Source organism: Bacillus rossius (assembly GCF_032445375.1).
Source record: "Bacillus rossius redtenbacheri isolate Brsri chromosome 4 unlocalized genomic scaffold, Brsri_v3 Brsri_v3_scf4_1, whole genome shotgun sequence".
Lineage (NCBI taxonomy): Eukaryota > Metazoa > Arthropoda > Insecta > Phasmatodea > Bacillidae > Bacillus > Bacillus rossius.
The window spans coordinates 3,497,570-3,524,708 of record NW_026962010.1 but is presented as its reverse complement, the minus strand read 5'-3'; the positions used below and the strand labels follow the sequence as shown (position 1 = coordinate 3,524,708).

At 38.2% G+C, this 27,139-nt stretch overlaps 1 protein-coding gene across 3 annotated transcripts in view; it reads right to left on the bottom strand.

Moving 5' to 3' along the window:
* Positions 1 to 27,139, bottom strand: part of LOC134541744 (uncharacterized) — a 371,288-nt gene that overhangs the window by 246,140 nt on the left and 98,009 nt on the right. The window lies entirely within an intron of this gene.

The window sequence follows — 27,139 nt, the reverse complement described above, 5'->3', positions numbered from 1 at the left end:
TAATATTCTTGTAACCATTTACTGCTACAAACACCACCCCGTCCATTTTTCCTCCCTTCTATCAAATTAATTTATGTCACCGAAAAGCGAAATCTCCATAAAAGTAATGATGTTATTCGCCATAAACTAAAACAGTCAAACAGCAGGCTAGACGCAGAGGATGTGGAATGCAGTCAAGCAGCACTCAGCGCAACAATGGGCATTGTGAAGAGAAAGTGAAGTTGTGCCGTTGACAAATCAACTGTTAGAAAGCACAGTTTCGTCGTTCGTGTTTACACCTATCAATTAGTTAACTGGTAAAAGGGATGTCTGCAGCCACCGGGTGTTTCAGAACGTGCTGCCCATCGATTACAGTATAAGACTCGTATCAGGCTTAGCTTATTTCCAACCCCTTTCCATTGCTGAAACGTACACTAATAACTAGAGACCTGCAAAATTCGCGGTTTCGATGGCCTTCAGGATAGACTGCACATACCCCTGTACACTCGGGCAAATAACGCAAGTTCATTGGCTGCCGACTTGTAAGTCGTCTCAGCTGGTTTGTCTGTGATTCGATCCTTCTTTGGTTGAGGGTTTATAACTCGTTGAGATTCATCCAGGTGAACAGTAAGCCAATAGCAAAATTATCTAAGAGGTATATGTGTTTGAATTCTAGCCTATCACCGAATGAATTCGCGAATTTTGCAGGTCTCTACTAATAACACAACAACAGCCCGGTTGAAGATTTGGTTGTTTTTAAACAGTCGAGTGAAAGATACCAAACTCCCGACTCACATAAGATGTGACGTCACTGGCTGGAGTTGGAACTATGTCACCAGCAGGTCAAACATGGCTATTTTGCTCGCCACCGTCATAGCGACGACGCGTCTCCGGTACGACGGCCGAGTTATGACGGCCGCGTGAAAAATCCGAACACGAATCCCATCGTCATAACTCTCCTCACCGCTACGACGCCACACCTGAGACGGCTCGGCATTTGATAATATGCTGAGGTTGGCAGTGAATTTACAGGAAGGAGTGGGTTTTGATTTTTATGGCAGATGGTGCAACTGCTAGCAATTTACGACCGACATAAAACTACCGAAACAAAAAAACAAGACTGTGGACATGCATAAAACTCAGTCATTATGTTTCCATTCACTTAGTACATTTTACACAGTTTCTATTCTATATTTACGTATATCATTTTGTATTGTATAGGTAGCAACTGGTTTTCCGTGCAATGGAAGTTTTGCAGATTATTTTTCGCACCACAATACACCTGTCACGTATCGGACTGAGAATATAAAGACATCGTTTAACATGCCAAAGTCAGTTATGATTATTAAATATTACCTACTAATTTAAAAAATAATAATTTCTTAAACTGAAATTATAATTTAGCCATCTTGTGAAATGTGTTGCCCGTTAAAGTTAATTTTGTTTTCAATGGTCAGTTGTTACTTATGAAAGTTAATAAAACCAAGAAAATGTATAAACTCTTGCTACTCGACAATATTAGATTAACTGATTTAATCACAATTGGGTTATTTTCGTTACATGTTGAAGTTATCTTGACGATGTTAAAGAACCGAAACAACCCAATGGACTTTTAGTCCCATAAAAACTGTTTAAAAATAGTGCTGTTTAAACAAATTGCATAATCTTTAACTTGCTTATAGCACTTTTTAGTGCACTGCAAGTATTATTGACACTGTTTTGCATCCCAGCATACGTATTGGGCGAATATGCTGGTAATGTGTATTATTTATTTAACATCCTGCAAACTTGAAATAGTAGATACGAAGTCGGTTTTGTTAATAAAATTTAAGAAAACAATATAATTTAAGGAAACTGTAGTGTATATATTTGTGTATGCACATTGTAACAATCAGAAAATTAGAGAAGTGAAATTGCCGTTTTCTGAAATTTATTACTATTTTTCACAAAAGCCGCTACTCTAAAAAACTAAAAATTTATTATTAAAATTAAACAAGAAACCTCTTAACTCTACGTGAAACACTATTTCTAAACTATTACCATTTTACCATACTTATAATCATTTTAGGGAAGCCAAAGTGTATAAAATACGTGGCAATATACGACACAGCAGGAGAAAACCTAGCCGCCTACGAGGGTGGGGAGTAGGCCTAACATAAAAGGCACTAAATCTTGCAAAGGAAGTCTTCTTTTTAAAATGTGGTCTAATAATGCTGTAGAATAACCACCAGATTGCTAGGTACCTATTTAATCAGCACCATTCTTGTGAATTTTAACCTTATCAGCGCACGTATTTTATTTTTACAAGCAAAAAAAATTTTCATCGCTTAAGGACAGCTATCGAAAATAAAAAAAATCTGTTTTTAAAAGTTACATACGTCATGCTTGTTCTGCAGAAAATAAATCGTCCGTCGTGAGGAAATAACACCACATGCAACCCAAGCCCAGCTTCTCCTAGTTCAAGAATTGTGCATTCCAAAATTATAGTGTCTATTGGGAGGTGTTTTGTAACAGTTTGCTTACTCATGAAACAGTACAGCAACAAGCATGGATTGGCAAAAAAATATATCTTAATAGAAACTTTCTTTAAGCGCATTATGAAAAATATGATGAGTGAATTTTTCGATGCGCGCGCACCATGCAACGAAATTTTCACAGGAAGATGGCGCATCCACGTATATGAACATAAACATATAAACATATAATCATATTTAGTATGTTTCATAAAAATTAGGAGACATAACAAACGTATCGGGGTGCCAAATTAATCTTTATGACGGTGAAACTATCCTGGAATATATTTGGAAAACTTAAATAGTCATAGTAAAGAGAAATTTCCAGTTTAAAACAACCTAAAGGTTTTGGTATTACAACTACTATAATACATCCTTTCCTAACAGTCTTGTCAGGTTTCATAGCGTAGTGGTTAAAGTGCGCTGTTAGTAAACTAAAGAGCCATGGCCCATGGGTCAAAACGCGTAAGTAGAATATTATTTTTTACTTTTTTTAAAATTACAGATTACTGGATTGTACGAATGTCCTTGAAGCATTTATATAGGCCTATGTATTATTTGTTTACCGTATTGCTATTATAATATTATTTTATACACATGTTTATATTAATATTGAATACAAAGTACCTACTTATTTAATTAATTTTTGTTACAGTAGATTTCAAAATCAAAATATAAAAGAACTATTACTTTTTAACACGCGTACATAAGTTACAAACAACTTTTTTTTTTAACTTCTGGAAGCAAAGTGGTTGAAAAGCAGAACAGTGAATGAAAGAAATATTGAAAGAATAACCTAACTAGCACGGGCATAGTATCTCAAGATCACAGTAATTCAATCATTAACGTAAAGGAGATGCATATGTGTTTTAAGTCTACTTAACCATCCACAAAATCATCGAAATAATCGTGGCTTTAGTTATATGGTACTTACAACCCAGCTTATTGCCAACCATATATTAATAGTCTGGCAGAGTTTTTGGTAGGTACGAAGTTTTGGGTCCTGAAAAAATTTAGTGCAGGTCACATGCGACAAATATTATGTTCATTACATCGCTAATATGTAGGGACTGGAAAAATTCGAGGTTTCAATGACCTCTAGGATAGATTCCACAATCCCCTACATACTCGAGCAAATGCCACTTGCTCATTGGCGACTACCTTCTGTGATATGTCAATTGGAATGCTTTCTATTTGATACTTCTTTGATTGAAGTTTCTTAATTGGGTCAGAGTCCTTGAGAAGCAATATAGAGGTACATTCGTTTGGATTTTAGCATAATGCGAAAATGAATCCGTGAATTTTTTCCAGTCTCTACTAATGATTAGAGACCTGTAAAATTCGCGGATTCATTTCGCGATAGGATAGAGTCCAAATACTTTTGACATTATTTTGCTTCAGTGATTGGGCCACAGTTTATCTGAAGGACTCTGGGCCAATGAAAAATCTTTAACAGAAGAATTAGCAAATCACGATCATTACAGTCAACAGGTGTGACGAGTCGGTAACCAATCAGCAGATGTAATTTGCACGAGTGCATAGAGGATCATGGAGTCTATCCTTTAGGGATTTGAACTCGCGAATTTTACAGGTAATGATCTGTTTCAAAACACCCTTTAGGGCGGTGAGTGTTTGGAAGCTCTACGCAGCAATTTACGCAGCGCGACTATTCCACGAAACGCTTAAGCAGTTCGTTGCGAGACCACTTAGCTCGTGAATGACTCGTTGCTTGTCATGAGTTCAACGACCCTGCATGGTGCACGCCATGATCTCCAGTGCGTTTGGATTACTTGATTTCCGGAGAGCTTAGTGAGGGGCGACTTTCAAAAGGTAATTAATCCCGAATACAGTGATTTCCGAGATGAGACTAGAAACCCATGACTCCTCCTATTCTCTACGCTACCGAGGCTGGCGGTCAGCATTGCCATTTACAAAGCACGGGATCGGATTTTTGTTTTCTTCCAGGATAACAGTTTGAAACCAAATCAGTACGAGAATTTTTCTCTACGTCTAGAACCAAATTCCCATTTAGAATGTAAACTAATACGAAATACTCGGAGGTGTATACGATAATTTTTTTTTTTAAGGAATTAACTAGAGTTGTTCAACTGACACCTAATATTTAAGTTAGACTAAGCTAAATTAGTAGCTATAGTCCATTATAGACATTCATAACTTTTAAAATCAACTTCTGACAGCAATTCCTGTTGATATCTGCACCAAATTTAACTTAGGCATATTGCAATATTTCAAGATATTTTAAACGCCATTTTTAATTAAATAAATCTTTTTAGCAACATTCTAAAAGCATGGAGATTGGCTGGAACGGGTTATTGGCAAAGGCAACAGACAGCGTGCGCGGTGTGGCCGTTACAGTCATGAGCTACTCAGAATTTCATTTCATGGAGGAAGGGGAGGAGAGAACCACTTTGCCAGCCATTTGCTTTCAAATGCTTTTCTTTTGTTGACGGGTATGATTGACTGTGATAGATTTTTCTTGATGATTTAAGGACTTCCCATTCCCCCCCCCCCCCATTTTTTTTTTCGCGTACGCCAATGGTTACACTATGAAATGTTATGCACCTGTCTGTTCAATTGCTTCCCATCATTCAGAATGTTTATTTTAACAGTTATTAGGTTATTAGTACTAATTAATATTTGATGTGTAACATCTTGGCTCTTGGTATACAGCTTTTGGAAGGAGTAATTTCGTGAATGGAACGGAAATCGCAAGGAACGGAAATGTGTAACCACGGTGCTGCCATCTGTGGCGGATGGCTCCAACCTCAGTTCACAAAGACTGTTTGGTGAATTTTAACAAGATGGGCAGTATCTTAATAAAATCGCTTGTAAAAATTTCTCATTTTACCACAGCAGTTTCAATATATAGCTTAAAATTTTGGTCTGCCAATTGAATAATTCAATAGTTGACGTAGCTGCTCCGGTAGCGATTTCTAGCGGCGGCTGCGGAAACTACGTGCGAATCGCGTCGAGAAATGTAGTTGAAAACACAATTGCGTATATTTATCACGCTCGGCATTAATTTTAAAGAATACAACGTTAAATTTCGTGTCCTTATTTTGTATTATAAGTGTATTTACATCTTGAGAACACGTGAGTTTGCTTGTTACCGATAGAGACATGCAAAATTCGCGGATTCAATGACCTCCAGGGTAGACTCTACTACACTCTACACACTCGGGCAAATGCCACCTGTTCATTGGCTGCTGACTTGTGAGTCGTCTCGACTGAGTGTCTGTGATTCGACACTTGTTTGAGTGAGGGTCTCTAATTGGCCCTCATAACTCCAGATTAACAGTGAACCAGTGGTAGAAGCAGCGCTAAGGTATAATTATTTGAATTGTAGCATATCACGAAATTAAACCGCGAATTTTGCAGGTCTCCAGTTACCGAAGTTAGATGTTACACATCTCTGGCGAGTACTGAAAATCTCACTTGCTTTTTTTTTTTTTTGCTAACATTTCCAAAAATTTAAACAATTTTTGGTTGTTACGCAGTCAATGTTTAGAGCACCGCGTCAGTTTGTACGATATTATTGTATTAGATAAGCTTTGTTTCCCATCTAAGCACAGAATAACCTTGCGCGAGTGATCAGCATCCCTCTCCCCTAAAACACTGGTGTGGCGCTACAAGGACAAACCTCGTCTACCTCGAGGGCCTTCATTTCAGTTTACGTGCACTGCATGCGCACTGCATCTCTCCGCCCTAATCTGATAAGCTTAGTCTGCCCCCGAATTTTAATGCGCGGTGTATCAGTAATAACAACGCCAATACGGTCGGATTTGGTTCACCTGCGCATCGCTAGCTCACTCACAAATGCGCATCACGGTTTCATTCTAGGGTACTCTGAATCAGAGTTGGTTGATTTAAACCACAATGGTTTAAACTATGGTTTAAAACATGGTTTAAACCATGGTTTAAAACAAATGGTTTTTTATAAAAAAAAAGTATTTTTGAATATAATTTTTAATATATTTTAATGAAAAGTCTAATTCAGGGTGTCCAGCAAACCAGGATTGAAAAATTCCCTGACTTTTCCAGGTTTTCCAGACAAAAATGAAAATTTTTCCAGAAAAATTCAGATTTTCAGATTAATATCTTTCAGAGATTTCTTAAATGAAAGTAACAAATCATTTGCAGTTGTGTGACCCAGAAATGCAGAGTTGTAATATCGTGTAGCAACAGCTTCCTTTTCCTTGTCCCAGAATCTGAAGTAAATATGCATTTGTTGCATTTGAGAAACTTTGTTTAAACTTTCATCAAAAGCAACAACAATATGATGACAGTCAACAACATTATTTAACATTTCCTTTTGAAAGTAAGGAGCAAGGCCTGACACAATTGTGTATGCTAATTTGGTTTTCTGTAATTGCATTCCTGCAGCTATTTCACTATCTGGAAACATTATTTTGAATAAAGATACACTATTGGCAGCAGACCTAAGAAAAAAAAATGCTGCATAATGGCATTCAAACACCACAAAATTTTTGATTTTGTAACACTGTCTTTCCTGAAATATTGTTCAACACCTCGAGAACTCACAGACTGGGATCTGCTAGGCAAATCACTATTATGAGCTTTGAGATGATTTGACGTTACCTGACGAATGAAATTGTTCATTAGAAGCTTGTCCATCGAATTTGCTTGTGGTAACTTAAGACACAGCAGTAACCGATTTGAAAAAAATACCAACTGACTTGGAAGAATTCACTGCATTATTTGCACGTTGGTGTTTTTGGCCTTTCATGTGGCTTGAAAGAGCTTGTTTGCCCATATTACTGAGGGAAACGACAGTCTTGCATAATTTACAAAAAAAAATTAAATTTATCGCCCGGCACTTCCACGCACCAACTAAATGCTGGGTCAAGTAACCATATAGGATTCAACAATGTTTTCTTGAATTTAGACATTATTCACCAAAATTGTAGATGCCTAGTCACAGCTCCAGTAAAATCTAGCAGAAAGACCGCGAAAGATTCGCAATAAACAAAGCGTAAGTTTGTATGCACATCGCTACAGTGTAAAGAAATATGCTATATTTTATAACTTCCTAAAATCACAGCACTAAAATCCGTAAGTATTTTGGCTATGATTAGAGTACAAAAATTTCCAAAATAATATTTGTATCTTTCAAAGAAAATTCTGTTTGGCAATCTGAGAGAACTGACGAAACGTGTAAACAAACGGAGGAAACTGCAGTAATGGCGCTGGTGGTCGGTTCGGCCAGCTTCTGTAACCTTCGGGTACACTCGAGAACCGCCAAAAGTATGGTATGTTGTAACCCAAAATATGGTACAGTAGCAATATATTAGGCAGACTAACTATGAACAGTAGCTTACAAGTTTACAAACTATGGTATTATCTGCCCCCTTCCTAATGTTGGGTGCGGTATTATCATCAAAATACGGTATGGATGTCATACATACGGTAGGTATTTATAGAATTCATGAAAGCAGCACGCTTGTATGTCGCAAGTCCAGATACGTAAAGGAAAACATTAGTTTAAATATGATTTGATTTGTCAAATAGTAAAACTAAAGAGTGTATTCTGTAAAACTTTGAGAAAAACCTTCATGATAGGCAAGTGGTTAGTGGTTTTGGTCATTTCCAGATCTTTCACAATTTTCCCTGACTTTTCCCTGACCACCAAAATTCCCTGACTTTTTCAGGTTTTCCAGGTTTTCCAGGTCGCTGGACACCCTGTAATTCCACTCCAGTAAAAACAATAGTTTGCTCATTAATGTTTCTTGTGATACAGGAACAAATAATTATATACCAAACAAGATCTTATCAATTAAATTATCTGAATAAGTTGTATATTATACTCAGCTAAACACTCCTGTAAAATTTAATAAATTAATAAATTGTAGGCAAAAATGTAAAAAAGGAAGTTAATTAATTAATTATAAAAAAATTATTTTGCGGGAAATCCCTGAGTGTATTGTAAATCCCCATTCTGTGGGAAACACCCATTCTGTGGAAAATCCTCCTCCTATGGGAAAATAACCTTTCTGTGGTTAAGTCCCAGTCAGATGTGCAGATTTGCTGGACTTCAGTTCTTTGATGTTATAACTTTTCTGATTCAACATGAGTGGCAGAAAGCGGGATGTTGTATGGCTTTCATTTGAACATGCTGAGAACCAAAATAACTAATGTAATGAAGACACATGCTTTATCACAAAAAGAAAATATTAAACAAAAAAAACTAGTTTTTTAAAAACACTGGGTTTTTTTTTAACCCTGCTCTGAATCTGAGTCAGTGATTGGAATCGGTGAAATGTCAGTCACTGAGTATCCTGCCATCAGGTGGTTACTGGCTCAGGGTGTCCACAAAAATATGTTATAACATTTCCCTGTTTTCCTTAACCAAAATTAAAAGTTTTCATATTTTTTCCTTGAAATAATTTACCTATATACATATATATACATAGGCTATATATATTTTTTGGTTTAGAGAGAAATGAGAAATTTTAGCCTACACCATCATAGCTAGCCCAGTTCTTTCTCCATTTTCTTAACTCCTTTATATATTGAAAAGAACCTTGCATAAGCCAATTTAATAGCGTGCGTGTATGACTACGCACTAAAACAACAACAAAAAAAATTCTTTCAAAGTCTACCTGATGGCAAAATGGATTATGTAAATATCTACTCTAATTTGCCTACAATCACCAAAGTAATGCCATGACTTTTCCAGCATTTGAAGAGAATTCCTTCACTTCCCTTGACCAATTTCAACTTCCCTGAGTTTCTCCTGACTTTCCAGAATAAGGACCCCCTGTTGCTGGTAAATCAACGAACTTGCCTATGAACCTGAGGTTAAAATTCAAGGTGTCCAGCAAAACCCACGAAAAGATTTTCTCGATTTTCCCCTGAATTATCTAAGTGCATTTATAATTATTTTTACTGACTAAAACATGTAATATTTCCAAACAAAGTTTTGCACTGATTACTAACACCACCGTAGTCACTAAGTACTTTTTCCACGGTAGCAAAAATCCTGGAAACTTTGCATATATAACAAAATACAAAATTCAGCCTCACGTGACAAAAATACAGCTCTGCTTGTAAATCTTTATAACATAGCAGTGCAAAAAAACTGTACTCAAATACAATATGCACTGTACAGTTAATTGGTTAGCGATAAAAAAAAAGTGCATTTTGTCTAACCATTTCATTCGAATTCTCTAACCTATTTCATGAAATTTCCAGGAATTAAAAATTCTCATATACCTAATTTAGGTTTTCCCCTTTTACCTAACGCTGCACACCTATAGAGTGAAGTCTCGCTGGAAAACGAGTAAAATATAGGCGGCGATAAACAGTGGCATCCAGTTGCAGGAACAAATTGTGTGGATTCAATGATTCCAGTGAAGCCTACTCCATAATTTATCAGACCATATTCACTGATTTAGGGCAGTTTAAAATATTTCAATTTAGAGGACAATGACACGTCTATTTTTGAAGTGTATTTTTTTTATGTTGCGCTCTGCCAGAAACACGCTATTCGCGTGAATTCGTGGTATAGTCTGGTTCATAGAACTTTCCTCAGATAAAACTGAATTAACTTTAACGTTACCCAACAGTTTACTTGCCTTATCAGTTCCTCGAATTCTCCCTGATGACGCATGCATGGTGACAGTGATTTCTCACGAAAAAAATCTGAACGCTCACTAGATTGCAATGAGGTATGCCTGTGTCAAAAGTGTTTTCTTGTAATTCACGGCAGTCAACTAGAGAAGTCATTACCTAATTTTTCAAGCAATTCATGACGTATCTTCTTCCGCACAGAATGGATGTGGCGGCAGTAGAATAGCACCTGAAGAAACTCAACCAATCACGAAACACAGGTTCAAATTTTCAAATAAAATGTTGATCTCAAAACATTTTCGCAAAAACTCACAGTCGCTACGCATGTTTTACGAAATAATCACATCATTCACTAGTAAAAAAAGGTCTTCGAGCAAAAAATCGTTAGCATGTTGCGATAAATTAGTCAGAAAGCCGCCTCTGTAGTAGCATAAAAAATCACTATAATATACAATTACATTATTAGAAACATTATCCGCTTGTATAGACGTTCGTTAATCCCGTACTAACTCATAACCAGGAAATGAACAAATTAGTGGGCTAAATGACCTCTAAGATATACTACAGAGTCCTCTACGTACTTGGGGAAATATCACTTGCTCAAGGATACCTCAATAACTATAATTTTTTGAGGGTTTATCGTTGGCTCAGAATATTTCTGACAATTCGCTGAAGCATCTCATGCAACTAAACAAATAAAATCTAAAAGACTGCAATAGTAACATACAGTTATGTCTTATAGAATTTATTCTTAAATATTGCGAGCCAGTACTAATTCCCATTTTACGTCTTTTTGCCTAAGACAAAGAGTGCGTGATTTCCAAACCTTCTCACATTAAGGTGAACAAAACTGATTCCTGCATTAATATGCACAAAAAATAAATACCAAGGGATTTCAATTCAAGCATGTATTCGAATGCACACGTGTTTCTAATTGTATAGGCACTTATCTCACCGATTTTTCCTTTTTTTTATTTCAGTTAGTTGGATCCTGAGGGCAGCTTGTAGCTATACAAATCTAACGCTACATTGAAATAAACCTATGCCCAAACCTAGGCCCGTACCTGGCCCGCGATTCGAACCTAGGTTGTTCTTGTACGTTCACGTTTCGGTCTCACTTGCTATGTAGAATATGACACTTTATTTTCACTACTATTAACTAACGGATTTTCCTGCAATTCCGAAAGCTGTCTTTGATGTGTTTTTGGGTCACAAAATTTCTCACCTATATTTACTAAACAATTTTTTTTTTTCGTCTTTAAAAGTGATAATGAACCCTTTCGTGCCTTTTTCCTGCTATTAGATAATACATATTTAGTAAATATCTTATTGATAAATTTGAGACTTATCGTGGTTTGTTGGCAAAGCCCTCACATAAAAGTAATGACAAGAACATAAAATAACCAAGCCAGCGTGTAAGATAGAGCTTTCAGTGTGTGCAACCAGCACGTCCGCGGAGTTTTGTGAAAGCATTTTAGCATTTTAGGATCTGCGAGCAAAGAACAGGATATTCAGAGGTTCTTAAAAAAAAACCTCTTATGTAAGCTCTCGGTTCACAAGGAAACAGGAAACAGACATCTCCTTGAAACTCCCGTCCTGAGACGGCTTGCAACATTCACGCAAAACGGCAAAGAATATCTAGCCCTACAGAAGAGAAACAACTCAAGTAACGTGCTTCGGCAAGATGAGCCGGGGTCATGGGCCAATCCGTGGGTATTAGTCTACGGAGAGGGTGTCCGATCCTGAGTTAAGGGGGATCAGGCATCGCCATCTTGCAATTTCAAATAAAGCAGTTCTGCGGTTTGATAGATCCTTCTACTTAAAAAAAACAACATAAAATTAAACCTTAATAGCACAAATAAACTCTAGTAATAAAAATTAATTTTTGATCAATACCAAAACTAAAAATAAATAAAGCTTCCGTGCTAAATTTTTTGGGTCGACATGCCATAAGTAGGAACCAGAAAAATTCGCGGGTTCAATGCCCTGTAGGATGAACTCCATAGTTATACGTACACTCGGTAAAATGTCACCCACTCATTGGCTGCTGTCTTGTGAGACGTCCCAACGTAGCAGCCTGTGATTCGATAAAGCTTTGGTTTGGTGTTTCTAATTGGCCCAGATTCATACAGGTGAGTTGCGAGCCAATAGCAGAGGCAGCACTGAGGTATAACTATTTGTATTTCAGCCTATCGCGAAATGAATTCACGAATTTTTCCGGTCTCTAGCCATAAGACAGCTTTGGGTACTTGTTGAAATCAACACTTGTGAACTCGTGTGTTTACCATGATAGTTGTAGTCACCCGCGTAAAATAATAAGATGTCTCCTCACGGCACTTACAGACTAGAGGATGTTAGTAAATATGTGGTTGCAACAGGGTGTAGAAATTCTGCAAGATATACTTAATATCTTGACATGCCAAAAATGGGGATAAATATATAAAAAATTAGAAATATAGCAAAAAAATTGGGAAAAATCAAGACGGTAGGGCCTAATCCCCCTTAAAGTCACTCTGGTTAGCAATTGGCTAGCGAAATACGCCTTAGCTGCATAATGGCTAATGCTAAAAGTTGGTATGTAGCTTGAAAGGAACTAGCTAATACTTGGACATACGCCATTGCAGTTTTGCACGGTTTGTCATGGGAAAAATTCATAAATGCAAAATAATAAATTAAAATGAAAATATAAACCCAAAGACAATAAGCCTAAATCAGCTGATGACAAACCTATTAACCCAACGATGAACCTAAACAGGTATTATGGTCATCACAACGACGACAACATCGACTAACGCAGTATGTTTTCTATTACAAAACATGAATGGCATGAATCATTTAAAGAACTTGCTAAGATGAATCGTCAAAATACCTCATGAAGTGAGTATTTCTAAAAGAACATCGTAACAAAAAAAACAGCCAGGAATTAGCATTTACCTCTATTAAAACTACTTCGTTTCCTATCAAAAAGAGTATGGAGGTATAAGTCAATCTGATTTTGACTTAAATTATAACACAACAATGATTACCCACGCTCACTCGCTATAACATCTTACCTCCATGGCCCATCAGCACCCAGGGACGATCTTAGGATGTGTTCCGTTACTCACACGAAGACACGAGCAAGCACAGCTGGAAAGAATAATTGTTCCGTTTGTTTTCGAAAGAATAACATAATGGCTATCGTGTATTCTTTTGGGGGGTTTTGTTTTAAAAATTAAGGACGCGCATACTTCATAAATACTTCACTTTATGTTTTATTTACAATATTTACTATATGATGTTCTTTCATTATCTCGTGAGTCACCTGATAGCGTTCTTGCACTTAGGCTACATATTAACTAGTTGTACATGAGCATCTATTAAAACTTAATTTTTCCACACATCTGTACTATTAAAACTTATTTTTTCCACGCATCTGTACTTCAGAAACAAACAGAGAATATGTCAAAATTTGACTATTTTAATTTTACTGCAAATTTTTGAACTAATGTTCTAAGATGAGCAATATCGCCCGTCACTCTCAATTTATTTCAGGTATGTCGTAACAAACTAAATGTACTGGAAAGTGTATCTAGTATGTCAAAGACAATTTTTTTTATTATTCAGTTACATTGAATAGATTAATTGTGCAATCATTAGTTTTTATATATATTTAATTTTATTATTGTTTTTATTATTTGTATTTCAGATTTATTATTTTTATTTTTAGTATTGATCAAAAATTAATTTTTATTACTATAGTTTAATCCTACTGTTAAGGTTAATTTTTACAATTTTTTTAAGTAGAAGGATCTATCGAACCGTAATACTGAACTTCATTTTTTTTTTGCATTTAGCGGGATTTATTAGTCCAAAAACGTAGTTGAGATACACAAACAAACTTAAAACAGTGTGATATTACGTCCCTACAATGTTGTGAGCCTGAGGCTGTTGGTGAACGTTCCGCCTTCTAATCAGTCACACGCATGTGGAGGTCGAGTGTTGAAACAGCCGGTTCCAACTCTCCTGTAAAATTTCCCTAATGTGCCACACTCGTTTAGTTCTGAGGTAGGTATACGGGTAATATCAACTTGCTAACCTAAAAAAAAAAAAAACTGGTTGTCTGTAAAGTCGGTTTACGGACGATAGTTCAACGTGACAACGTCATAACAAAACATTGATGAAATGATTGCATAATTTATGAATAAAATTGAATCATTTTTATTTTAATAATAAAAGAAAAAATACTTGAAATTATACTAGTAGCCTAATCAGATTTTTAAAATGCAAGAATAATTAACCTTTATTGCCGAAATTGTTGTTGTAATAAGCAATGAAAACCACATTAACTTTTCACTTCACTTTATAAACAGTCGAGTGGAAGAGAGATAGATGCGGCGCAAGCGTAAAATGATCGTAACGGGACACAGCGTAACGGAACAATGTGCGTAACGGGACACTTTTTCATGCGTGCAGCCGGCGTTCATCGATTTATTAGACGTTGTCACGTCAAAATCTCATCGTTCCCGCCAAACATTCACGCCACGTGACGTCAATACGTGAATCGTTCTGTGGTTCTGACCACATGAGGATGTTGCACGAGAGGCTGACGGGAAGTCGAATCACGTGGACCTCGACACGCATGCCATTGCTTGTGTCACGGGATTCTCAACTGTCTGCACGGAATGCGCTGATGTAGTAACGGAACTCGGCCTCACTCCGAATACCAGCCAAACCAATACAAATCCAAACGAATCTCAAGGCACCCAACTGTGCATCAAGAATTGTCACGCACATGGCAGCACGCACCATTGTGTGACCAAGGGGGTGATCGAGGTATGCAAGGTTTGGTTCGGTTTGGTTTAGAACTGTATACTGACATATTATACATTACACGAATGACAATACATTAACACATGTGTTACTCTTGCTCTGTTCCAAACATCTTCATTACTGTCTCTTCCAGCTAACGATCGTTTTTACACTCTGCACTGTGTAATATTAGCTATAACTAGGGCCATGCACATTTCGCGAAAAGATTCAGAGATAAGTTATAAGTTAAAACACTGTAGCATCGTCTGTGTTTCGTGATTGGGAGAGTTTCTCTCAGGTACATATCGATTGTACCAACACCAATCACAGTAATTCAGCGCGGAAGTAAACGTGTCCTGAGTGGCTCGGTCAAACAAGGCAATGACTTCTCTCGCAGACGGCCGCCAATCACAAGGAAGAAACCGCTGTTGCGGGTATACCGTGTTGCAGTCTAATAGGAGTTCAGATTTATTCGCGAAAAATGACTGCCCCTAGCTATAACGAGGGGAAATCACTGAACTTAACCTTCTCAAAACGTTGCAGGTACACACGCACGCATAAGTGTATTGGGCCCACCTGGCCAGGGGTGTATTTGTATTAGTGAGGCGGGATGGTTAGTGCTATGCTCGCTGGTGCTTCTAGCGCGGTGTCGCCTCTATGCGCAAGGCTGTGAACAAGCGCGCAGTCTCCTCGTGCATGGGGCAGCTATGAAGTTGGAGCGGTGGCCGTAACATTTTAAGGCGTATAAATGAAGATAAAGATGTAATGCAAGTACCTTGAGTGTATTTCAGGATCTGTAACCGGGGTGTTCATCCCTAAAAATTATTCTGAAAACACGCATTTTAGCCGTATTCAATCTCCTAAAAATACAGTTTAAAAACGAGTTTTGGAACCGAACTTTTCATCCGTAATCTTACGTGTTTTTACTAAGCAGAACTCACTCGAATATCTTGAGCAGTTTTCAAATATCGAGATTTTTTTTTTACTGAATTTATGCACACCGTGTGTGTGCCCAGTAAGTTAAACCTTAATCAGCTCGCCTTCTACTCAAAGCGCCAACCTACGACGCAAAGGAATAGTCTATGCCATCAACGAATGCTGCTTATACAGTTAGTTAAAAAAAAAAATAATATACCAGTTTCAATGGTATATAAAAGTTTAGTTTATACTAATTACAATAAGTTATACTTAAAATTGGACGTAAACTAACCTGGTTTTTTTTACAAATGTTCAATATGCGTACCAATACTGCACACATCCAACCTAAAGTTCAGTTCTTCCCACACTTTGGTTAAAAAGTCAGTGTCTCAACTCTGGCAAATCATTAGGTAGCGGCGGAACGTAAACACGATCTTTTATAAAGCGCAAAGGAAAAAAAAAATGGCATAGCGTTATGTCAGGTGAACATGGAGTCCAGCGAAAAAGAGCTCTGTCGTCTCGACCATTACGACCAATCCAACGGTCAGGAACTTGGACGTTCAACCACTCTCGTACAAAGAGATTCCAATACATAGGTGGCGCTGCAAGCGAGAAATCCACAAAGCAGTACGCGCGCATGCGTTTATCTAAAACTGTTTGAGTTACTCTTGTAACTGTGACCATGAACCAACATTCTCCAACGCTTACAGTTCATACTATCAAAAATTTTAACTGGAACATTCTTTTATGGACATACTTTATTAGAAATTCACCCGTGGCATGAAGCCATCATTCAAATACATTTAATCCATTAAATTAAACAAAAGTACCTTTCTTTTTCAAGTAGATAACTTGCTAGCCAACCATTAGCCAACAATGTTTTCTTTTTCGGGAACGATGGAAGAATACTCATTTGACAAACTATAATCGTTTATATAATTACTGTCAGTAAAACTCAGTCGTTCGTGGGATACTCTATAACGTTGTGCTGTAGGTTGCGGTCACATCAACATTTATCGCCCTCAGATGAACCCTCTTTTTTTCCTTATCACTGTAAAAAAATATATAAGAGAAGCAAATAGGATGGAGAGAGGAAAAGAGGAGGAAGAGTGACCTTTTAGTTCAGAGTACGCAAATGTACTATGAGAATGAAACATAATTAATTATCAGTTACGTAAGTGCACATTTGTATAAAATCGCGTTCCAAATTATATCAGAACCTTTATTTTCTCCTTCCTTTAATCCGTGAACGTGTAAATGTTCTTAAATATTCAGAAACCATAATCCGGGTATTATTTCTGCAACGCGCGACTGTAATGGGATCCCTACAGAGATTCGACGCTCAGAACCACTCCCCAAGTTCAAACTTGAGGTTGCGAAATACAGCGTGCCCATAAAAGAATACCCCAGTTTCAATGGTATACCATAACATTTTAATTTAGACTATTTACAACAATTCATACATCAAATTTAAGGTAAACTAACCTAGGTATTTTTTTACAAATGTTCAATATATGCATCTTTAGTTATATGGCAAACATACAACCTAAAGTTCAATTCTTCCCACACTTTGGTTAACACGTCTGGAGTAATGGAAGCAACAGCCTCTTCAATTCTGCGTCTGAACTCTGGCTAATCATTAGGTAGCGACGGAACGTAGACACGATCTTTTATAAAGCCCCAAAAGAAAAAAAATTCCTTTCGGCACAGCCTACGAGCGTCGGTAGATTTTTAAGTACCAATTTCTTCCGGAAATATTTCGGAAACTTCTATATAAACTCCTGGAACATTTTAAGAACTTAATGTAGCCTACATAACATCCTATAGCCTATGTTTGCCAATATTTTAAAAAAAAATCTATGTAACGTTTTCTCATATTCCATACAGCGAAAATATTTTGAATAACTTAGAAAGGTAAAATACGCCATGTAGCTTCCCCGCCTGAGGCAGGGTCTGCATGGATGGACTGGGACTGATGCTCAATGCGCGCCGAGGAACAGGTCTGTCGTTCCGGCCAGCCCGAGGGATGCGTGAGGCGAGAGGAGGTGGGGAGTGGAGCAGCGACGAAACGAACTGGTAAGGGATACGAGCGTACCCCGAGAAAACACACAGGCCACGTAAACGTCCGTCACGTTTCCCACATGCGATAAACCCCGCCGGTGATCGAACCAGGGTCGTCCTGGTGAGAGGCGAGTGTTGCTATAGCCACGCAACCTTCGCGTCTTGGTCATAACTGTGAAATCTCGAAATAAAAATCCACATAACTTAGAACTATTACAAGCTGGAATTATCACAACTTAAAAACAAAAAAAAAACACTACTTATAAACTTTGCAACTTATAAAAAAATCATAACCTAAAACTATCACCACTTAGAAACTCACTCACAACTTTCATTACTTCGAAACAACTTTCATACAATGCCAAACCGCACACTTTAGAAACGCCGTAAATAATTAAAAAAAAAAGAATAACTATCACAACTACTAGGAACAATCACGACTTAGAAACACGTAATATAGAAACACGCAGCTTTGAACCACAGAATTTAGAAACACGCACCTAAGAACACGCATAAGTAATGAATGCTCTCTTGTGTGTTTTTGAAGTAATGACAGCCACCCCTCGGGATCAGGTGCGTATCCAGATCCATCCTTCTGTTTTCCCGTAAGCCTCCTGCTTGATGTTAATGCATGAAATTTTGCATCCCGCATGTCAGAGCACAGGGTTTTCCCTGTGTCTATGCAGGTTTTACCTGGGCTCATATTATCTACTTTTAGTCTAGTATAGTCAGTGAGCCAATCGCTGCCATGGCTGGCCAATCCCACTCCTAGCACACTATGCATGCTACCCTTCCTGCATGGCTAATACCCTGCATGATCAGAGCGTATGGGCTTCGGCCTGAGACGCACTTAGGTCCCTCCCTAACCCGGAACCCTCCCCAACACACTTAGTTTTAATTTAGGTTAGGAAAATAAAAAAATAAAAAATCCAGCAACCCTCCTGCAGGAGTATATTTACAAGGTTCCCGCCTGCCCGGGAGCACACGGACGAAACCACGCGATTTGAAAACTGATCCAGATAGCCGAGTGGTGTCTGTTTAAGAATAACATCCAAGAATACTCTAAGGGCGGACGAATAGTTCCGTTTCTGTATTTTGTTTTTCAACTGTATTTTTAGACGAAGTCCGGTAAATATTCTTGAAAGAAACCGAGGACCTTGCATTACAGCTTTATCTATTTCTCCGCCATCTAATGTTATGGTTGTATCCGCCCTGTTGCTTTACTCCAGCAACACCGCGGTCAACAAGCCGTCCTCACACTCTTGCCCCAAGGAGGGTCAAACTTCGCGCGGCTGGCACGATCCCACCGCACGCGACTGTACAAAATATAGTTCCCCTTTACATTCCGCAAGTGTGAGATGGTTTAAAACAAAAAAAAAATTGCAAAAACCAATAAAAATGAATATTTTCTAATTAAACACAAAAAATAAATACTTCTTCAAAGAAAATAAACTCACGTAGGCAACAGCTAACTAAACAACGCTCAAATGTAATGGTTGATGTATGCACGACGAGGAGACAGCGCGATAGAACCACCAGCCAGTTATCATCCCGTCGCACCAACACAGATGCGCCCCTGACTAGGCGGCGGACACGTATCTTAAATTAGTTAACTCGTAGCTCCTGAACATCGTATATGCTGGGACTAGGGTTTCGCTATTACAGACTGAATAATTTCGCTAAGTGACGACAGACTTTTACTGGCGACAGGCGACCTGCCTCTCTGTCACTCCTGGAGAGAGAACCGATGCGCTAGCTCGCGATTAACTAACGTAACTCACTTAACAAAATTGGTTTTTTTTCTCACATGCGCTTTTTTTTGACGCGAAAACGTCTAATAAATCGATTAACGCCGGCTGCACGCACGAAAAACTGTCAGGTAACGCACATTGTCCCGTTACGCTGTGTCCCGTTACGCTCATTGTACGCTTGCGCCGCATCTATCTATCTTCCAATCGATTGGAACAACCATCGATTTGACTTTTTCGAGGCACATTAAACTTGAAATACTCCCATTCGTATCCTACTTTTCCTATCATCGTCCTATCCTTAACAGAATAACACAGATTGGAACAAGTTAAATAGCAAACATGTATAAAAGTTATAGTTAAAATAATCTATTCGTTAAAGTAATAAACATATTTGAATTAATGATTGCAAATAAAAGTAAGTTTATCAATTAAATTGTAGATTTCATTTCACTCATTCTTTGTATCCATACAAAATAGTGATAATTCAATAAAAATGATTCAATTTTATTCATAAAAGTATGCAATCAGTTCATCAATGTTTTGTTATGACGTTGTCACGTTAAACTATCGTCCGTAAACCGACTTTACAGACAACCAATTTTTTTCCTGGTCATTAGCACAAGAGCTGAGCCTGAAGGGCGACGAATACTGTCGCCCGCCGCCAGGGGCGCATGCGCAGTTGGTACCAGTCCAGACGCGCACAAACAGCAACGCGGGCCGCAAGGTACGAGCTCCCAACCACAGCATGGTTGGAACTATCTGTCCTTGACCAACTATTCTTCCTGGACCATCCTCCTTGTCCTGTACTGAACCTGCCTGGTTAGTGCTTGCACCGTTTAACCCCGCATGACTGAGCCCATGGCTTATCTGTGTCTAAGCAGGTTTTACCTGGACTCAAACTTAACTAGTTAATAGTCTAGAGTTTAATATTGGGGAGTTAGTCATGGCATCAACTGTTTCCGGGGCTGACCAATCCCGTTCAAGGCACACGATGCATGCTACCCTTTCTGCATGGCTGAAAGGGTAGCATGGTTAGGCGTACAAAAGGCTTCGACCCAGGACCCACCTACAGTCTTCCCCTCCCAACAAATACACCTAGACTCAGTCAGGTTAGGAAAGAAACCAACTGGCCGCTAGTCAGGTGTGAGGCGACGGGGACGCACCACAACGCCGAAACACCACAACGCCGAAATACACTAACGCCGAAAAATGTCATTGCAGGACTGCCACAAAGGTTAGGTTAGGTTAGACTACGTTAGGTTAGACTAGGTTAGACTAGGTTAGGTTACACCAGGTTAGGTTAGACTAGGTTAGGTCAGACTAGGTTAGGTCAGACTAGGTTAGGTTATGCTAGGTTAGGTTAGGCTAGGTTAGGATAGGCTAGGTTAAGTTAGGTTAGGTTATATGACGCTAGGTTAGGTTATGTAAGGTTAGGTTTGATTGTGGTATTTCGGCGTTAAAGTACATTTAAGAAACACACACAAATTCATTCAATTGTTATTTCGGCGTTGTGGTACACAGCAGTTTTCTAGCTGTCGGCGTTGTGGTCAATTTTGACATTCGACGTTATGGTATTTCGGCGTTGTGGTAACGACCCTGAGGCGAGGACCGCGCCGGCAGACAGCAGCGACCTCCGACCTCGCGCCAGCCCTGGCCCTCCACAGCGAACACGGCGTATCTGCAGCGCGCTCCAGCTGATCCAACACTTGGAAGCTATTTCCGTCATCGAAGCTCCTTCCGCAGAAGCTCTCGGGCCTCGGAGACGGCGTGCCTTGTGATTGGCGGCCTTCTACGAGAGAAATCGTTGCCTTATTTGACCGCACTGAATCACTGTGATTGGTGTTGTTACAATCGATATGTACCTGGGAGAAACTCACCCAATCACGAAATTCAGACGATGCTATAGTGTTTTAGTGTTATCTTATTAGCAATAAAAATATTTTCAGCCAGCAGAGCATTGAATTAAAAAATATGTGGATCCCTTTGATAAAGAGAGAAACATCCCTGCAGCACAAAACAATAGCCAATACTCAACCCACCATAACCAATCCGCTTTAACTACATGGTGCACAGCCAATGGGGAGACAGCTCGTCTGTCATTGGCTGAGCAAGATGTAGCCCTTTCTCTGATAAATACCCTCATTTTCCAGCCCCTTCTCAGTTGCACCTGTGTTTCCGTACCACGTGCGTCTCTGCCTGAGGACGGGAGCAGATAGCAGTTCCCGAAACGTCGCTTGTTTCTGTTTTGGTAAAACTATTGTATTTTTTTGTCTTTTCGTTTTGTCGTGTTTTTGTCTCGTTTCAACTGTTGTGCTGAATTATTTTGGTTTCAATAATTTTTGTGTTGTCATCATTTGTGGGTTTTTTTGTTCACTTAGTACTTTTTTCTTTGTTTGTTGACCATATTTCTGTTTCGGAATATTTTGTGGTGTTTATATTCTTGTTGACAACAGCAATTTTTTGCTTAATTTTGTGTGTTTTTTGTCTTTCTTGTGTATTTTTATTTATTTTATTTATTAGTTTTTCTTCAACAGAAAAAGTTCTTAGCAATGGCGTATGTCCAAAAACTTACATCAAGTCATAGTGTTTTAACTTTCATCTAGTCTCGAAATCTATTCGCAAAAACTGCAGCCCCCTATTAATAATGCATGCATGGCTGCTTCCTCCTCAAAACTCTAACTAAACGTAGCCTAGGATGCACTAACTGCAGTTAAAAACGCACTATAATAGCGCCTGCTTTTCTTTGTCCAAACAACAACGATAAACAAGAATATTTTCTGAAGTAAAACTTCTTCGGGCAGGATAAGAGTGAAATTTCAAGGCTGAATTTTGGGAAGCCTTCATTTCACAGACGAAAGAGCAACACCCGAAATTCCCCGAAGGTTGCTTAGCAAATAACTTTTTAATATGTAACTATCCAGGGCTAGGAAACCGTTTACATGATTTCACAGTATCTTTAATGTAGCTATCCTAACCAAATCAACCGTCCACAATGTTTTAAAGTATTTATAATGTAGCCAACCTAACCTAATTGACCATTAGTTATCATGAGTTGTTCAAAATAAAAAAAACCGAAGATGCACGATCGGGCGTTTGGCTCTCTCGTCTGTGAAAAGAAGGCTTCCCCTGAATTTTAATGCAACGTTAGCGTGAAACATTGTTGTGAAAAGTTTCTTACGCAAAAAAGCCAGAGAATAGGAACTTGGAAAAAAAAATATATATAAAGAGCACTACGCTATACATGTTGCTAGACTCGTTTTAGTTAACCGCTTTGTGCGATGATTCTTCCCCCGCGACAACCGAGAGAGAATTATGAACGAAATATTAAGCCAGAGATTGTGCGCAGGCACTTGTTTCAGAAAACAGATACCTATAGGTATCCTATACAGTCAGCTGTGAATGCCTTGAGTTTTATATTTGCTACCAGCGCACTCGCTTTCCTCCTTGTTCAACCAGCAGCGTAGAGAGCGCTGTTAGGATAGTCCCTGCATTTCCCGCATAGATAGCGCTATCTGTTATGAATTTCATGTTTCGTTCAGAGATTTGGCGTGCTCCAAATGGCAGAATTGTTCGAAGAAACAGTAACACGCACAGTTTTTCTTTATGCTGTGGGTATTTCAACAGTGAGTAATATTTATTGTTAATTAATCATTATTAGAAAATTGTCCTCTCTATTTATCTCTCTCTCTCTCTCTTCCGTTTTACCCCGCACGATGTACTTACGAGTCGAGGTTTGATATGCCAAAGAAGTTTCACATCTATCACATGTACTGAGTTACACGCGCTCTTTTTTTTAAAAAATATGCCACATTTAATATTATGTTGCTGCTTACAAAATGTTTGTTTGACAAGTAAATTTAAAAAAACTCACAAGCATGCACTGTCATTAAAATAGCGCAACAACATTTTTAACGATGATGTTAGCTCCCAACGCTTTCCCAATTTTTTGTTACAAGTCTTTGTCTAAAATCAAATCAATATTGAAGTTCAACTAAGTAAAAAATAATATACAGACAAAGACGAGCAGTAATTAATTATATAATTATTTAATAATTTTGTTTATTTAATAATAGATTTATTTACTATGGACAAAAATTGTTTGAAAGATTTTTATTTTACACGAATACAGTTTTTTTGATAGTGTTTTAGGGAAAGAGTTTTTAGATATAAACGGTTTATTACTTTAACCTAAGCAAGAAGGCTCAGACTTGCCTGCCCTGTTTATTTGTTATCTTGTGTTTGGTCAAGATTTTTAAGAAGACATTCCAAGATTGGTACTGTAGACGTTAGGTTGATACTCATTATTCAAGAATTCAAAGATTCGCTCGTAATCCTAACCCCCCCCCCCCCCCCCCGGCTAATACGAAAGTGGAAAGTGTCCATGGGCTTTTCCCTACTATTATAACAATTAAAAATAAAAATCAAACATGCTATACTTTAAGGGAAAAATATAATTTGTAAGATATAAGCGGCCAAACATTTTAATCGGGTGGATTTGAACTAGTCATACTGTAAAGAAAAATTACTTTGCTAATTTAGCAATTTATTTTAAATGATGGCTAATCACAAAAAAAATTATAAGTTCTTAAAGTTATTTTTATAGTGTATAAAGTCAGTGTAACCCGACAAAACAGTGTTACCGCTTAAGATGTGCAATGATTCCCCCCTCCCCAGAAAAGTATAGAATGTTCGATTTTTATTTTTAATTGTTAACAATAAATTGTAGAGATACTTATGATTCTATAGTAAAACGTTTTTACCGCACTATCTAATAATTTGGTGCAGGGTGGAGATGAAAAAACCTTTGAAAAATGTCATTAACTCAAGAACTACAACACTTTTTTAATTTTTTTTATCCAGGAACTTGATTAATTGGCTTATCACTGTTGTCGGCTTGACGTTGAGTTAACGAAACACTTCTGTATACTAACATGCATAACCCAACACACTACTACGGAATATTACAAATGAATTTATAATTAACTATAATTTGCACAGCCTACCAAACAAAATTTTTTGTGAAAACTTTACGTAACGCTGTTTTAAATTCAAACATGGAAATTTCCATGACTGTTATAACTCAACTGTTATGTGTAGGCCTAATAAAACAGATTAGAAAAAACCTCATCACATACAATTCTAATTTACACCTTTTAATATTTATTCACGTTTAACCAAATATTTAAATAAATACATAATATCGTCACAAACCCAGGAAGTGTATTAGTTTTACTCAGTCTGCCCCCAAATATTCTATTATATTTAATAGAATCCCATTTTTTTTTCTATTTACACGTGAACAGTGACTTTTGCTACATCTTGGCGCACACGCAAATAAATGTAAAAATGAATGGTTTATTAGGAAACATTTTGAGCACCGAACCACGTCAGGGTGTCTAGCAAACCCCAGATAACGAATTCCCCAAATATTCCCTAACTTCTCCAGGTCATTTATAATACTCCGCCGATCAAAACACGTCATAATTCTTAAAATTTACCATATTATTTTTTGCAACACTTCGTAACACTGCCATAGTTACGAAGTGCCTACTTATGGATTACTAAATGTCGTGACAAAACGTGTTGTTTAGTAACAACACGTCCTGGGTACTAAGCACAAAATTGATGTTTTTTAAGTCCAAAGCAAACTTGACACATGTATTTCAGCCTCGTATGGCATTATATAAGTATCTGCTCGAAAATATCTGACACAATAGCAATAAAATATAACAAGACTGGATCTATAAAATACAATACGCATAGCGGAGTTAATGAGTTAGCAATACAGAATGAGCCCTTTGAATTCCCTGACCTTACAAGTATTTCCTTGACTATCCCTGACTATCCCTGATTTTCCCAGGATTCTGATTCCCTGACATTACATGTATTCCTTGACTATTCCACGAAACTTCTGAAGTCCCTTACCTTACACATGTTACTTGCTATTCCCTGATTTTCCCGGAAATGATGAATTCCCAGACCATAACGCATTCCAGTGGCGTAGCCAGGATTTGTGTATGGGGGGGGGGAGGGGTTAAGAAGCATGCCCCCCCCCCCTAATCACCCCCTGAAATTTTTTTATTATTTTAAGGTGTAAAATAGTGCTATTTTAGCAGTTTTCGGTACTTAACTTTAAATATTTAATCATGCTCGAAGCTCGACAATACAAAAAAAAAAAAGGAATAAAAAGGGTTAGGTTTCGGCAAAACTGATCTATTCCTGGAAGCAATTAGCGTTAGCTTGAAGAGTTACATGACACCCTGTCGTCTCAATTCTATACACACACAGCGATCATTATACTTTTGGAAGCACAGTCAACACCTGCTTATAATTACCGCGCTGGTTAAATACAACAGGTGTAATATATTTGAAAGCTTGGGACCCGTCACGGCGTCACAACCTTATAGCTTCTGCTCGCGACAGGGGTAGGGGAAGGGACAGAAGAATCGGTAGAGCTCGCTTACTCTTCCCCTCCAAGTGCAGTGGCCGGTGATAGCAGTAAGACACCCAGGCTTTTAGCTAACCTGCTTTCAGATAAGAAAATATAATTGGTGGTAAAGGTGGGGGTTATAACCCCCCCCCCCCTTGGCTACGCCCATGACGCATTCCTTGACTATTCGCTGTTGGCCTATAAATTCTGAATTCCCTGGCTATTCTGGATTTTCACTACTCGTCCTTCTTCTTCGTGGAATATTTACTTACAAAAATTCATGTAAAAAAATCTTTGCCTCAGGTGCAAATTTTAACTCTAGGTATGTCAAAGTATACGTTTGAAAATTTTAGTATTATGCAGTTGGAACAAGGCTGCATTTTATTTTTAAAAAAAAACTGATTAAAATCTGACAAAACGTCAAATGGTATCATAGGCTTATATGTGATGGAAACTTTTACATGATCGATAATGATGTTAGTTTTCACACGCAGCAGAAAGAAACCATGCAGAAGAAGGTTTTTAGCTTTGCGCTACCAGCAGGGACGTTTGTCGGCACCAGAACTGCGTCTCAACGGCCGAACGAGGTCAGCAGGTAACCTCCCACCACCCCTGCCCCCTCCCCGACTGCCAGCCGGCATGCAGACTGTGACGTCATCAGCCACGGGACCGCCGGATCATTGCCCACGGTCAGGCTGCGGTCGACCGGCGCGGTGCGGCAAGAACACCTCAGTGCCGCCCCGCATTTCAGATGTCGTCGTTGTTGTTGTTTTTGTTGTTGTTGTTGTTGTTGTTGTTGTTGTTGTTTGGCACAGGAACAAGGAAGCTCCAAGGGCGACTGTGAGCGCGTTCAACTATGGGACTTACAATTGGCTGCCACAGTAATACTGTCCGTTAATGTGTAACATGTTCAGCACATGGTCGTGAAGTGGTTTCGCAGACATTCAAAATGTAGGTTTCACACGTTCCTCAAATGAGTCATGCAATGGGGAACTTAGAATTAATGCTATTTCTTGGGCATATGCCACTGCAGTTTTTCCACTGTTTGTCACGGGAATAATTCATAAATAAAAAAAGGAAACACA